Raw genomic sequence first — 14,310 nt, forward strand, 5'->3', positions numbered from 1 at the left:
GTTTTTGTTTACAAACATGAAATCTTGTGGTGAACTTCTGTCGGTTAATTGCAAAGCATTCAGGTTTCTTTAAACATTTATGGCCCTAACAGGATCGTATTCCAGTTACCCAATGTGCTTTTGGTCTCCCAAAGGAGAGTAAATCACATCCTGAGCATCGTATACAGTACACCAAGTTGAAAGATGTGCATCTAACTCGCTGCGTCACATGGAAGGAATGTTTACGGCCTTGGACAGGGAGGAGCTAAAATAGCATGAATTATAGCTCCTAAGTTTGCATGGGAAGATGCTGTGGGAAGGAACAGGGTGATTAAGGAGTAGACCAGGGTAACACGGAGGGGACGGCCCCTTTGGAATGCTGAAGAGGAGGAAGTGTACAGTGGTGGCATCACACTGGAGGTGGTGGAAATGACAGAAAATTATCCATTCAATATGGAGGCTGCTGGGGTGGAAAGTGTGGACAAAGCAATTCCCATCATGGTTATGGGACAGAGGGGAAGGGGTGCGAAACAAAAAGCAGTAAATGTGACAGACACAGTTGAGTGCCCCTTCAACCACAGTAGGGAGAAATCCTCAGTTGAGGGAAAAAAGACATCCCAGAAATACCAGTGTGGAAGGTTAAATAATCAAAACAGACGCAACAAGAGATGGAGGAATTGGAAGAATGGAGTTGTTACAGTGCCTCGGGTGTGACAAGGTGTAGTCAAAGTGGCTGAATCGATGGGCTTATAATATTAGCTAATGTTTAAATAGAGACAGATAAATCAAGGAAGGGAATGGACATCCATGGTAAAAAGGCAACAGTTAGGACCAGGAAAATGGAAACGTTTAATGTGACAAAGGGTATCAGAAGACCCATGGATACTGATAGGGAGAGACTGGACAAGGGGACAAAACAGATTATGGTAAGATGAAAAAAGTTCAGTGGGGCAGTAAAAGGCTGAAAACAATAGGACAGTCCTGTTCGTAGATCTTGGGAGGAGGTAGAAGTGATCGCTACGGGATTGGAAAACTATGAAGTGGGAGCCATGAGTGGAAGATCACTGGAGTAGATGATAACGGACTGTTTTCAAAACAATGACTTGATGTGTGTTGGTTGGTCATGATCCAGGGGAGAGAGGGGCAAGTGTTGGAAAGTTGGCATTCAACTTCCGAAAAGATAGAGGTCAGTTCGCCAGGCAACAACAGCACCCTCACGAGGTGGCTTGATAATAATGTCAGGGTTAGACCGGAGAGAACAACGTACAGCAAGTGCACCTTCAGTTCTTTTGCCAATAACCTTTAAATCTATGTCCATCTGCAAATGGAAACCACTTCTCCTTAGTTATTCGTCAAAGTACTTCATGATTTTGAACAAGTTTATTGTCATATACAAACTTTGAAATTATGCCCTGCATATTTAAGTCCAAGTTATTTTTACATAAAAAAAGAACACTGATCCCAATAGTAACTTTGGGAAAAAATCAGTATACTTACCTCCTGTCTGCAAATCAACTTTTTAAACACTGTCCCTTAGCCAATTATGAACCTAGACAGTCACAGTGCCTTTAATTCCACAGGGCTTAATTTTGATAACAAGTTTATTATTTGGTAGGTACTTTGACAAATGCCTTTTGAAAGTCTGTGTCCACAACATCGGCTTCACAATCTTCATCAACCCTCCCCTTCCTTTGCTTCAAATAATTCAATCAATTAGTCAAACACAAGTTGCCCTTAACAAATACATGATTTTCATTTATTACCCCAGACTTTTCCAAATGCTAACCCAAATCATCACAATTAAATACATGTTAAGTGTATCATGTTTGGCAATGCTTGCTGTGTTTGGAATGTCTACTTGTTGCAATTACTGAAAATCAGTTTTTAAATTCATTTACAAGATGAGAACGTCAATGGCAAAGCCAGCATTTATTGTCCATTCTTAATTTGCCTTAAGAAGGTGTGCCAAGTCTGTGAGGTTTCGGTATACCCACCGTGCTGTTCAGGAGGGAACTGCAGGATTTTGACTAGATGACAGTGAAGGAACAGCAATATATTTCCAAGTTGGGGTGCTGAGAAACTTCAAAGGGTACTTGGAGGTAGTGAAGTTCCTGCATCTGCTGCTCTTGTTCTCAGGGATATTGGTAGAGATCAAGGGTTGGAGGGTGCTGGTGAGTTGCTGCAGACATCCTGTAGATGGTGTACACTGCTGCCATTGTGTGTCAGAGATTGAGGGAGTGAACGTTTAAGGTGGTGGATGGGGTGACGATCAAGTGGGCAGTTTTGTCCTGGATGGTGTTGAGCTGCTTGAGTGTTGTTGGAACTGCACTCATACAGGCAAGTAGAGATTATTCCATCACATTCCTTACTTGTACCTTGTAGATGGTGGACAGGCTTTGGAGAGTCAAGAGGTGAGCTACTCACCTCAGAATTGTCAGCTCTGACCTGCTTCTGCAGATACAGAATTAATATGATTTGTCCAATTAGGTTTCTGGTTAATGGCAACACCATGGATGTCGATGGTAGGGGACTCAGCGATGGTAGTGCCATCGAATATCATGGGGGGGGAATCATCACTACCTGGCACTTTTGTGGCACAGATGTTGACTGTCAGTTTGGAGCCCAAGAGTGAATGTCATCCAGGTCTTTTTGCATGTGGGCACAGGCTGCTTCATTATCTGAGCACTTGTGAATGGTATTGAATAATGTCTTACCAGTAAATATCCTCAGTTCTGACCTCATTTATGTTGGAGATGAGGAGAGAGAGAGAGAGACCGATTCACTGAGGTCTGGAGGATTGATTTATTTCACCCACACGCCCATGACTCCTGGTCTGTTCTCTGGTGTCCCATGTTAGGAAGCCACTACTTCATGTTTTTCCTCTCAGTACTCATGACATCCTCATTTCCATCACCCGTGTCTAGATTTTTTAATGCAAGTAACCTATGTACCATACCTCTTGACCTTACACATGTTCCACACTGTAATCCATTGCTGAACAATTCAGAATTGATTTCAGAAAGATGTAAAAACAGAATAATGATAATGGGTGACTTCAATTATCCCAATACAGACTTGGGATCTGAGGTGGGGAAACAGTATTAAGGGAAAGGAAAAGGGCTGAAATGTATAGAGGAAAATTTTGTTCATTAGTATATTGTAGTATAATGAGGAATCAAGTAATGTTCTATCTAGTTCCAGATAATGAAATGGTCACGTGGAGCAGCTTTCATTGGAAGAGCATTTTGGAAACTGTGTTCGCATACCATCACAACCAGTCCACAGCAGACGCCATCTTCCTGGCCCTACACTCATCCCTAGAGCATCTCGACAACAAGGAGTCCTACGTCAGACTCCTATTCTTTGACTACAGCTCCGCCTTCAAACACAATAATCCCAGCCAAACACATATCAAAGCTGCAAAACTTGGCTCCTCCCTCTGCAACTGGATCCTCGACTTCCTGACCCATAGACCACAATCCGTATGGATAAACAACAACACCTCCTACACGATAGTCCTCAATACCGGGGTGCTGCGAGACTGCGTACTTAGCCCCCTACTGTACTCCCTATACACACACATACACGACTATGGCAAAATTTGGCTCCAACTCCATCTACAAGTTTGCTGATGACCTTATTGGGTAAGATCTTGAACAACAATGAGTCAGATACAGAAAAGAGATAGAGAACCTCGTGGAGTGGTGCAACGACAATAATCTCTCCCTCGTCAACAGCAAAATAAAGGAGCTGGTCATTGACTTCAGGAAGAAAAGTATCGTACACATCCTTGTCTGCATCAATGGTGCAGAGGTGGAAATGGTTGACAGCTTCAAATTCTTAGGTGTGCACATCACCAATAATCTGTCTTGGTCCACCCACGTTGACACCACGACCAAGAAAGCACAACCGAGCCTATACAACCTCAGGAAACTAAGGAAGTTCGGCACGTCCACATTAACTCTTAACAATTTTATAGATACACCATAGAAAGCATCCTAACTGGCTGCACCACAGCGTGGTGTGGCAACTGCTCAGCCCAAGACCGTAAGAAACCACAGAATAGTGAACACAGCCCAGTCCATCATACAAACCCACCTCCCACCCATTGACTCTGTCTACACCTCCCGCTACCTTGGGAAATCAGGCAGCATAATCAATGTTCCCTTCCACCCGAATTATTCACTCTTCCAACTTCTTCCATCGGGCAGAAGATACAAAAGTCTGAGAAAACGCACTAGCAGGTTCAAAAACAGCTTTTTCCCCGCTGTTACCAGACTCCTGACTTACTCTCTTATGGGCTGAACTGATCTCTTCACACATCTTCTCTACTGAGTGGTACTGCACACCTGCATGCTCGCCCAGTGCCTATGCATTTACGTTGTGTATTTATGTATGTTCTATGTTTCTTTTCATGTATGGAATGATCTGTCTGGACTGTACACAGAACAATACTTTTCACTCTACCTTGGTACACGTGACAATAAAACAAATCCAATTCAAGCTCATTAGGTTGAGAGTTGTTATGAAAAAGGATGAGGAACAATCAATGGTGAAGATATTTAACTGCAAGGGGGTTAATTGTTGGGAGTTGAAAAAGGATATGGCCCAAGTCGAATGGAAATAAAGTTTATCTGACAAAGCAATAATGAGTGATGCCATCTTCATGGGATAGATAGCTCAGAGGCAGACTAAACATTCTTATGAAGGACGAATGGAAAGATATTCAAAGATAGAAACCCTGAACAAAAAGAAATTGGGATTAAAATGAAACAAAAAAGGAAAGTCTATGATAAATGTTAGGATCATAAAGCAAAGTAAGAGTGGTGCCAATTAGGGACAAAAATATAAACCTTCTTGCAGCTGCACTACAAAGCTACTTTGCATCTGTCCTCGAATATGCTGCTGCTAGTATCACTGTAAATGAGGATGATGTAGAGAAATGATACAATATGATTACGTAGAGGTATTTAAATGAGACTGGCAGCACTCAAAGTAGAATGCAAAAGTTATCCACATCAAAGAGGATGCTTTCTACATTGCTGAGAGAATTAAAGGTTGGAATAACAGACTTTAGCCATAATCTTTCAGTCATTCCTGGATATGGGAATGGAGGAATGTAGCTTGCAAATGTTATATTCCTTGTTCCAAAAGTAAGCAACAATCTGGAAAAATAAGAAAAACTGCACAATACCAGTAAGAGGAAGACCGCACTGGACAAAAATAGATTTTAGATGGTCAAAAAGATAAATTAAGAGAAAGCCTGAGAGTGGCTATGGTGCAATCACAAGATCAGCGGCTTACGTTGGGAGGCACAAAGCTGGAGAGGAAAATGTTATTCTGCTCTGTGACAAACAAGTGGGTACCAAAATAGAGGGAAGGCCTGGGCAACTGTCATGAGAGCATAAGGTAATGAGAGGTGCAATCTTTCATGAGACAATAAAGAAAATTGATCAAAATAGTTCAATAAATATTATTCATATGAACTTTTGGAAAACATTTGACAAAGTATCACACAGGAGATTCGTTAAAAAGATGAAAGCCCATAGAATTTAAGGGTAATGTGACAGTATGGATTTTAAAAATTGATTCAGTGACAGTAAGTGGATGATGGATGATTTTCGGACTGGGAGGTGATCTGCAACAATGTCCCCCAAGGGCCAGTTTTAGATAGATTTTTTATAAATGACTTAGACTCAGATTTAGAGAGCAATATTTAAATTGTTTGCAGATGATATGGAACTTGTCAATATAGTGAAGTTATAAACTTCAAGATTACAGACAGGATGGTTAAATGGAAAGAAGCATGGCAGATGGAGTTCAATGACGGGAGTGTGAAAGATGGCATACTAAATGTAAAACTGTGCAGATGAGCAGAGAGGTCTTGGTATTTACAAATCCTTAAAAGTGACAGGACAAGTTGATAAGATGAATAAAAAAGCCAGGTTATTCAGGTTCATAAAATAAGGGCATCTGAATGGAAATCAAAGCAGAGATGTTGGAGCTTAATACATCACTGGTTCTTGATTTATTAATAACTGCTCATTGTTAACAATTCAGGGCACTACACTTCATGAAATATGGAAAAGTCTTAGGAACATCACAACTCAGGACACCACACTTCATGAAATGTGTCAAGGTCTCAGGAACATCATAGAAGTTTTACCAGTGATTTATTAAATGAAGAGAGTGGATAAATTAGGGCTGCTTTTGGAACAGAGAAGTTTCAAACGTGAACCAAGAGGTTTCAAGGTGAAGATAGGCTTTCATAGAGCAGAGAAAAAGTATTCCCTCTGATGAATGGGCCAATAACCAGAGGTCACAACTTTAAAATCATCCCTGTTTGAATCCGTTTTCATCACACTTTCAGCAATAATCATTGCTGTTTGGGTGTTAAAAGATTTTCTTTATTAGGACTAGCATTTATATATCATCTTTCACGACCTCAATGTTTCAAAGCACTTCAGTCAATAAAGTATTTTTGAATTGCAATCACTGTTGAAATGTAAAAAGCGTGGCAGCCAATTTGTCTAGAGCAAGCTCTCTCAAATGCATCATATTGACTCTGGCTCTTTTCCCAAATACCTGAAATCTTTGTCTTTGGTTATTGACCCTTCTGCCATTGGAAACTATTTCTTATTTACTCATGTCAAAATCTCCTCATGATCCCTGCTAACCTTCACTACTGAAACAAGTACAATCAGGTTTCTTCAGTCCCTCCATGTAACTGGTCCCACAGGTCTAGGAAAGAGGTTCTGCACAGAGAATGAGAGGAGCTGGACACCAAATTAAAAAACAGAAGCTCAAACATTATAATCTTGGAATTATTACCTGAGTCAGGTGCAAATTGGCATAGAATACATAAAATTACAAAAGTGATTCAAAGACTAGTATGGGAGAAGTGGAATTTAGTTTGTGGAGCACTGGCTCTAGAACTGGGCTATATCATTGGGATGATCTATATCTGAACCATGCTGGGACAAGTGTTCATGCAAACCATATAACTAGGGAGGTAGGGACGGTCCAAAACTAAATATTTGGGGCAAGGGATGCAGAAAGATGTGATACATCAAATAGAGGCAAAGTAAGCGAGGAAAATATTGGAATACTGGAAATTAAGGTCAGAAAATAACAGGAAGGGACAAAGAAAAAACCTAAGAATGCACTGACAATCAAGATGAGATGTTACAAAGGTAACAAAAAGACAAAACTAAAGGCCATTTCTGAATGCGTGGAGCATTCATAAAGTTATCAAGCTGATAGCACTGAAGTAAATAAATATGATCTGGTAGCCATTGTGGAGGTGGCTGCAGGATGATAAGGATTGGGTTCTGAATATTAAATGGTACATGGAATTCAAGAAGAATAGGAAACTAGGTAAATGTGGAGGAGTAGCATTGTTAATCAATGATAGCATTGGTACAATAGTTTGAGACGACCTTGGCTCAGGCGATCAAAAAGTAGAATCGATTTGGGTGGAAATGAGGAAGACTGGAGAAAATAAGTCACTAGTGAGAGTGGTCTACAAACCCCCTAACAGTAACCATAATGTAGAACAAAGTATAACAATAAGAAATATTGGGTGCTTGTGATAAAAGGGCAGCAATAATCATGGTATCCTTAATCTAAAAGTGAACTGGAAACATCAGATTGGCAGTAGTAGCCTGAAAGAGGGATTCATAGATTGCCTGAGACAGTTTCTTACAGCAGCATATTCTGAAACCAGACAGAGGTGATGTTAGACTTGGTGTTGTGTAATGTTACAGGATTAATTAGCGACTTCAGCAATCACAACATGATGGGTCGATGACTAGTATTTTAAACTTAAATAAGGGCAACTATGTGGGCATGAAAGCTGAGCTACTAGTAGCAGACATTTAATAATAAAATAACAACCTTTTATTGTCACAAGTCTGAAGTTACTGTGAAAAGGCCCTAGTTGCCACATTCTAGTCAGCTGGTATGGGAATTGAACCCGCACTGCTGCATTACAAACCAGCTGTCTAGCCCACTGAGCTCAAGAGCCCTTTAAGGGGATATTTCAGATAAGTATATTCCTACTACAAAGAAAAATTCAAAAGGGATTCAAGATCATGAATGGTCTTGACAAAGTGATCACAGAAAGAATACTTCCTTTTCGGCCAAATTGAGAACCGGGGGCACGGTTTTAAAATGAGGGTAGTGTAGCCCTTGTAGCACAGAGATGAGGATTTTCTTTTCCCCCGAGGGTTATGTAACTTTGAAACTCTGCCTCAGAAGACAGTGGAAGCAGGTCATTGAATATTGTTAAAGCAGAGGTTGATAGATTTATGTTATGTAAGATATCAAAGGCTTCCGGGCGCACATGGGAACGTGGAACTTATAACACAAGTTACCCATGTTCTTATTGAATGCCTGAGCAGGCTCGAGGGGCTTGAACTTCCTACTTCTGAACCTATTTTGTATGTTCGTATATAAGGCCTAAATCGCGGTGTCAACACCACCGTGGGAGTGCGTGGCTGTAAAGATCAGCGATGTCCGATTGCCACTGGCTGATAATACAGCTGTTCTGTACTGGTTGCTGATGCTAATTTATTGTTGACCTTTGCAGAAATAACAAGTGCAAGATTAACAAATAACAAGTGCAGTAGTAACGGTCAATGCCAAATGCACTCATTAATGGCAGTTACGTTTACTAATGCTGTTACAAAGTGCCAATCATTCCCCGTCTATTGACATGAATAACTCGTCAACCTAGTGGTGAGATCACCAGTTAGTCAGACTCCTGAATGATACGGATGAGGGGCAGTTCCCCATATTCTGGTAATACTCCGACCAAGCAATCTTTCATCAGTCACAACCATAAGCGACATCCCAACCGCAGCGCCAGTCACCCTCACCGTACTAACCCGATCAGCGGAACCAGTTATCGGGGGCAGCCACCCTGATGGCGGCCGATCCGGTGGAATGCCCGGTCTCCGGCCCCGCTCACCTGGGTTCAGCGACAGCGCCGCCTCTCCGCCGCTGGGCTCACCCGGAGCCCGGGACCGCCTCGCCCATCCCTCGGGCTCTCAGTCCAGCTGGAAGCCGAAGCCACCTCTTCCTCGGAGCCGGTATCAGGCGGCGATTCTGGGCCCTCTCTCAGCCGCTCTCTCCGGCCCTGGGTCACGGCGTGCCGGTCCCTCCGCCTCCTGGCCTCCGCCTCTCGCTGCCGGCGGCTCGGGGAGCCGTCCTCCACCTCGCTCCCCCGCTCCCCCCGCCGCCTCTCACTCGCCCCCTCGCCCGAGCCCTCGCCACTCCTCTCCCGCACCCCGAGCCGCCTGGTGTTCCGGTCACCGGCCGCCGTCTCTCAGGCTCCGTCTCTCCCTCCCTCCGTCCGTCTCGCTTTGTTTTTCCGACAAACAAACCACTGCCAACTTCCCCTCACTCTGCTTGACATCAACAAGCACCCACCTCATTGGCCACCTCACACACAGGAGTAATGTGAGCAATGATTGGTTGGTCACAAGGCACTTTTCTTTCGAAAAAAGCCGGTTTGACCCATTTACAGGACTCGCGCAGTTTGATGGACCGTTTCAACTGCGCGTGCGCAGTTCCTGGGAGGCGGGCCGGAGTGTCACCGGCGCGTGCGCGGTTCGCGGGGCCGGACGGGGACTCAGGCGCGTGCGCGGTTCGCGGGGCCGGACGGGGACTCAGGCGCGCGCGCGGTTCGCGGGGCCGGGGAATTTCACCGGCGCGTGCGCGGTTCGCGGGGTTTCGCAGGCGCGTGCGCGGTTCACGTGGGCGGGGTTTCGCCGGCGCGTGCGCAGTTCGCGAGAGGCTGAGGGTTCCACTGGGGTGACCTTTTCGCTCCGTGCACTAGTAAAGTCGCGCGAATTCCTCAAATCAGAAATAGAGAGGGAAAATGCTGAAACCAGTGTTCTCCCACAAGAATGCTGCAGGGAGTATTTGTAGCATTTATTTTGGTCAGTTCGTCTTTTTACCCCTCCGATTATTGCCAACCTGGGATGATTTCCTCTGGAGTCTCCCAGGGGTAACAGCAAGAATGCTACCAATATTATTACCAACAAGTGGAAGCAATGATAATCAACCTTCCCTGTCCAAATTGAAAATTAAGCCACTTGGTCTAATCTATATTCACAACACTGATCAGAGGAGAATAACCAGGATGTTGCCTGGACTGGAGCATTTTTGTGATGAAATGAGGTTGGCTCGGCTGGGGCTGTTTTCCTTAGAGAACAGTACGAAGTCTTACAACACCAGGTTAAAGTCCAACAGGTTTGTTTCGATGTCACTAGCTTTCGGAGCGCTGCTCCTTCCTTGGGTGAATGAGGAGGTCTGCTCCAGAAACATATATAGACAAATTCAAAGATGCCAAACAATGCTTGGAATGCGAGCATTAGCAGGTGATTAAATCTTTACAGATCCAGAGATGGGGTAACCCCAGGTTAAAGAGGTGTGAATTGTACCAAGCCAGGACAGTTGGTAGGATTTCGCAGGCCAGATGGTGGGGGATGAATGTAATGCGACATGAATCCCAGGTCCCGGTTGAGGCCGCACTCATGTGTGCGGAACTTGGCTATAAGTTTCTGCTCGGCGATTCTGCGTTGTCGCGGGTCCTGAAGGCCGCCTTGGAGAACGCTTACCCGGAGATCAGAGGCTGAATGCCCTTGACTGCTGAACTGTTCCCCGACTGGAAGGGAACATTCCTGCTTGGGACCTGGGATTCATGTCGCATTACTTTCATCCCCCACCATCTGGCCTGCGAAATCCTACCAACTGTCCTGGCTTGACACAATTCACACCTCTTTAACCTGGGGTTACCCCATCTCTGGATCTGTAAAGATTTAATCACCTGCTAATGGTCGCATTCCAAGCATTGTTTGGCATCTTTGAATTTGTCTATATATATGTTTCTGGAACATACCTCTTCATTCACCTGAGGAAGGAGCAGCGCTCCGAAAGCTAGTGAAATCGAAACAAACCTGTTGGACTTTAACCTGGTGTTGTAAGACTTCGTACTGTGCTCACCCCAGTCCAACGCCGGCATCTCCACATCATTCCTTAGAGAAGGTTGAGACGTGATTGATGTGTATAAAATTATGAGGGACATGTATAGGAAGGAACTTTTCCCATTAATAGAGGGAATAGACTCCCAGACTAAATTTTACGCTCTCCCACACCCCCTCCTCACCCTAAAACTTTGGTCTCCACTAAAAAGTCCCTACCCCAATCCCTTGTCAACTGCCCACGACCCGCCCAATTCTCTTCCCATTCACCTTATCTCAAACTCCTGTTCACTAGCCTCTCACCTCAATCCGCTTCCCACTGTCTACTATCCGCTGCTCCCAATGTTCTGTACACCATTCTCTATGCCCCCCACCCACTGTCACCCCATCTGAATTTGCTGTCCAGTCCCTTCCCAACCCAATCCCTGTGCTAAACCCCACTCAAATCTCTTGCCCACCATACACTACACTCACGCCACTATCCCCAGCTTGCTGTCCTCCCTGCCCGTGTCCACTTTTCACTGTTCATTCTCTTCCAACCTTGTCCTATATCTCTCCTCATGACCTTGCTCTTTTCCTCAAAACCCCTCATTCTCTCCCGCTCAAACTACCTGTTTCTTTCTCCATCAGCCAGTCCTGTTTCAAGTCTCTTCTAAGTGGGGACTGGCTCTCTGCAGGGATAGCTTTTGACACCGTTTATTGGTGGATGCACCATGAAATGGAAAAATATAGTGCTCCATTCCAGGAGCATTGACGACCCTTCTTCGCTGCCCATGCCTGCAACCATATCTGTTCGTGGGCCATTTAGGCTATCAATAAGGTTCATCCCGAACAGCTGTGTGACACAGGACTCTGTGCTCTACGGACTGTTTCCAGGGGGACACACCGAGACGAATATCAACTGCTGCTGGAAGGTCATCAACTCGGTGAAAGACGCTCTTTTGTCTGCCCGAAACTTGCTGATCTTCCAGTGCAAAGAACTGTCCTCGACCGAGTGTTGCAGACTGGCACATTCCAAGGTCCAGGACTACGTGCTGAGGGACGCACTCAAGCTTGGGGCAGCTGCCGCCAAGGCGCAATGGGGAAAGACCACTGTGTAAGGTTTTTCCAGCAAATGTACGCCGAGGGGCGGGTAACAGTGTAAACCCCCCTCGGTCTGGGCCACCAACACTCCAATGTATAAAAATAAACATGACAATGTAAATATTTAAGAAGTAATTGAAACGTAAAGAGTGATATGTGTATAATATTATCAAAATTGAATGGAAGAAAGTCAAGGCAATGTGTAACTCTGCCAGAAATGTACAGTAAAGACAATTCGAAATGTTCTGTAATGCTTATGATAAATTTTATGAATAAAGTATATTTTTTTTGAATTAAAAAAAAATTTAGGCTTCAACGCATGCCAAAATTAAGAGTGTATCAGCCTGAACTTGTCAAATGAAAGCGATCTTACTTGTCTCAGACCATAGTTTTAGAAAGAAAATCAATGCCCATCTGTGAAAAAGCTGGAGGATGCGGGCATCGATCCCGCTACCTCTCGCATGCTAAGCGAGCGCTCTACCATTTGAGCTAATCCCCCGAATAACGGCAAGGCCACCAGAATGGCTGAAGAACGAACATTAACTGCAGTCAATCCAATTCTTCAAAGCTAAAAGTGAATTCCCGTGGAGGCTGGAATCTGACACGAAAACAGAAGATGCTGGACAACCGTGGGTCTGACAGCTGTGCAGCATGTTCTGTTTTAGCTCAGAGCTAACAGGCGCTGCTTTGGGACCCGTTCAACCATCCGGCGCCCTGCCATTCCACGAGTCCTGAAAGGGGGGGGGGGGTCTGGGGGCGCCAGCTTTAATACGGTGGAAGGTCTCACACGTCGTTCACCCCGGCCCGAACCTGACCGTTTACCGGCGGTACGGCAGCAGCATTTGCGCGGTTCCCATGACCATTTAATTGCCTCCGAGGCTGCCCGTGTCGCGATGGGTAGAAAAAAAAATGATGTCCTTCGAGCCGGAATCGAACCAGCGACCTAAGGATGGCCACGGAACAGCTACAGTCCTCCGCTCTACCATCTGAGCTATCGAAGGCGCTGGTGAGCCGACTGCCTCGTGCTCTGATGTGTATACGGAGAGGACGTGTCACCTCGTCATTGTGACTCACATTTATCAATGAACCAGGAAGCGTGCGCAGGCGCTCTCCAGCTTTTCACAGCTGCCCCGTGGGCTCGAGCTTCCGAGTAGGTGTCAGGCGGGTTGCGATGTGCAAGAGTTCATCGAACATCCTCCGTTGCAAATGGTGATTTTAATTAACACGTTGTGCAAATGGAGGAGGAACTTGCAGCTACTCAAAAATTAGATTTCAGGTATGTGGCTACATTGGAGGAGGGGGAAGGAAGGGAATGACTGAAAGCTGTTAAAGTACAGGTTCCGTGTAGAATGTCCAGGATGATCACTGCAGAGGAGCCTGCAATTGTCAGGCAGCAATGGAGTGAGTGCAAATAACTTTGGAGAAAGAGTAATAGCCAAAAGTCAGATTTCATATTAGAGGAACAAGGTGCACAAAAGATTGGGACAAGTAACACCAGAGCAACAACTAGTTAGGTATTAGCTGGGGTCCTGGTCATTAATATGTATATAAAGAACATTCTTTGAAGAACAGCATTTTGTACATCCCATCGCCGCTCTCTGCTTTCTATCCCTTGGCCACATTTTGATCCATGCTTTCACTGTCCCTTTAGTCGCACAGGCTTTTGCTAACAAGTCTATAATGTGATATAAGGTCAGAAGTGGGGATGTTTGTGGATGACTGCACAACGTTCAGCACCATTCGCGACTCCTCAGATAATGAAGCAGTCCATGACCAAGGTTTGGGTTGACAAGTGGCAATTTACATTCACGTCACACAAGTGGCAGGCAATGACCATCTACAAGAGAGGATCTTGTACACCACCCTTGACATTCAATGGCATTACCATCGCTGAACCTCCTACAATCAACATCCTGGGAGTTACCATTGATCAAAAACTGAACTGGACTAGCCATATTAATATTGTGGCTACCAGGGCAGGTCAAAGGCGAGGAATACTATGGCGGGTAACTCACCACCTGAACCCCCCCCCCCCAAAGCCTGTCCACCATCTACAAGTTACAAGTTAGGACTGTAATGGAATACTCTCCACTTGTCTGGATGAGTGCAGCTCCAACAACACTCAAAAAGCTCGACACCATCCAGGACAAAGCAGTTCGCTTGATTTCTTCCCCTTCCACAAACATCCAAACCCCCCACCGCTGACGTGTACCATCCACAAGATGCACTGCAGGAACTCACTAAGGTTCCTTAGACAGCA

The 14,310-nt window shown here is 44.8% G+C and overlaps 1 protein-coding gene and 2 non-coding genes across 3 annotated transcripts in view; all 3 read right to left on the reverse strand.

The window, feature by feature from the left end:
• agbl5 (AGBL carboxypeptidase 5) overlaps positions 1 to 9,230 on the reverse strand; it is a 191,252-nt gene extending 182,022 nt beyond the window's left edge. The window contains 1 exon segment of the mRNA XM_072498931.1: positions 8,951 to 9,230. The gene's annotated coding sequence lies outside the window, so the exon portion shown is untranslated.
• A 3,246-nt stretch (positions 9,231 to 12,476) lies between these two features.
• On the reverse strand, positions 12,477 to 12,549 carry trnaa-agc (transfer RNA alanine (anticodon AGC)). The gene has a single exon. It is a non-coding gene; the product is annotated as a tRNA-Ala (tRNA).
• Positions 12,550 to 12,965: 416 nt separating this feature from the next.
• trnay-gua (transfer RNA tyrosine (anticodon GUA)) lies at positions 12,966 to 13,051 on the reverse strand. Its single transcript is given in 2 exon segments — positions 12,966 to 13,001; positions 13,015 to 13,051. It is a non-coding gene; the product is annotated as a tRNA-Tyr (tRNA).
• Between the last annotated feature and the right edge of the window lie 1,259 nt (positions 13,052 to 14,310).

The sequence above is a fragment of the Scyliorhinus torazame genome, chromosome 4 (assembly GCF_047496885.1).
Source record: "Scyliorhinus torazame isolate Kashiwa2021f chromosome 4, sScyTor2.1, whole genome shotgun sequence".
NCBI lineage: Eukaryota > Metazoa > Chordata > Chondrichthyes > Carcharhiniformes > Scyliorhinidae > Scyliorhinus > Scyliorhinus torazame.